Source organism: Phyllostomus hastatus, unplaced genomic scaffold (genome assembly GCF_019186645.2).
Source record: "Phyllostomus hastatus isolate PE091 unplaced genomic scaffold, TTU_PhHast_1.1 phas_contig_348, whole genome shotgun sequence".
NCBI classification, from domain to species: Eukaryota; Metazoa; Chordata; class Mammalia; order Chiroptera; family Phyllostomidae; genus Phyllostomus; species Phyllostomus hastatus.
This window is the reverse complement of record NW_025333860.1, coordinates 7,474,385-7,475,946: the sequence shown is the minus strand read 5'-3', so window position 1 is coordinate 7,475,946 and position 1,562 is coordinate 7,474,385. Positions and strand designations below refer to the sequence as shown.

General features: G+C 42.2%; 1 non-coding gene across 1 annotated transcript; it reads left to right on the top strand.

Moving 5' to 3' along the window:
• Positions 1 to 1,147: 1,147 nt before the first annotated feature.
• Positions 1,148 to 1,282, top strand: LOC123820533. The gene has a single exon (XR_006785992.1). It is a non-coding gene; the product is annotated as a small nucleolar RNA SNORA48 (small nucleolar RNA).
• Positions 1,283 to 1,562: the final 280 nt, after the last annotated feature.

The window sequence follows — 1,562 nt, the reverse complement described above, 5'->3', positions numbered from 1 at the left end:
AACCAGGACTATAAGCTTGGAAATCAGAGCCCCTGGAGCAGCTGGAGACGATATACTGGAGGAGGGATAACTTGAAGAGCAAATCTGGGTAGACTGAAGTGAGGTTAAGTACCTTCCAGCCTGGAGAAGAATCATATGCCCAGCTTTGAAAAGGATCAGTAAAAACCATCCTGGAAAAATAAACTTTGTTTTGAAAGGAAAAGTAAATAGACAATATTAAAGGTACTTTGAACCCTGGGCAGGTAGCTCAATTGGTTGGAGCATCGTCTCATGCACCAAAAGGTTGTAGGTTTGTTTCCCAGTCAGGCGCATAGAAGAGGCAACTGATTGTTTTTCTCTCTCTCTCTCCCTTCCTCTCTAAAATCAGTAAACATGTCCTCAGGTGAGGTTTAAAAAAATGGTACTCTGAGATACATTAATGCCATGTCTAGGAATTTAAACCTTATTTGTTAGTTAAGTAATGAACTGTTGACAACTCTGAGGAAATGGAGTGACATGGTTGATTTGATCTCTTTAAATGTTAATCTGATTGGTGTGCGAGGTAGACTGAAATAGAGAAGAGTAGAAACAGGGAACTCCACTAGGAGGTTGTTTCAACAGTCTAGCAGTTAGCAGGGGAGGGCCTCAGGTGAGCTGGTAGTAATGGAGATGGAGAAAGAAAAGAACTAATATCTTCCAGCAGGGTAGGTATTACATTACTGATCACATTTTACAAGGGCACAGAGAGGTGTGTGTTTTATTCTGCTTGGGCTGCCATAACAAAATACAATAGACTGGATGGCTCAAACAACAGAAAATTATTTCTCACAATTCTGGAGGCTGGGAAATCCATGATGAAGGTGATGACAGGGTAGGTTTCATTCTGAAGCCTTCTCTTGGCTCATAGGCAGCCACCACCTCACTGTGTGCTCACATGACAACAGCTCTCTGGAGCTTCTCATTTTAAGGGCGCCAGTCCCTTCGTGACCTCCTCTAACCTTAATCCACTCCCAAGCCCTCATTTCCAAATATCACCATCCTAGGGGTTAGGACTTCAACATATGAATTTTTAAGGAACACAAACACACAGTTAGTCTATAAAATAATTTGTCCAAAGTTCTCGTAGATATTAAAAGCCAGAACCTGAAATCAAATCTAGGTCTTTTTTTGTCCCTGACCTGGGTAGAGTAGCCTCTGGTTCAGTGGTGCTTGTCTCGTATCAGTCAGGGACAAAATAACTCCTTGTTTATCCCAGCTTCACTTTTGATCTGTGCTCATGCTGGTTCATGCCCAGGATACTTGGGGAAAAAATCTAGTTATTTTTTACTCCCAAGTTTGTGTTGAAATTTAGAAAAATTGTGATGACAGAAAGGATAAAAGAACAATGAAGTTTTGGTTGCCAGTAAAGTGTTTAGTGGAAACGGGAAACTTGCGAGGGTAAGCTAGTTTGGTGGAGAACAAAACAAGTTCACTGCGGGAGAGAGAAGCTGGAGTCGATGGAGGGCCAGCCCAGTGCAGATGGTTTCTAGACTGGTAGAAGTCTGGTGGATTACTGGAAGCAGCATGAAGTGTGGAGAGTCATT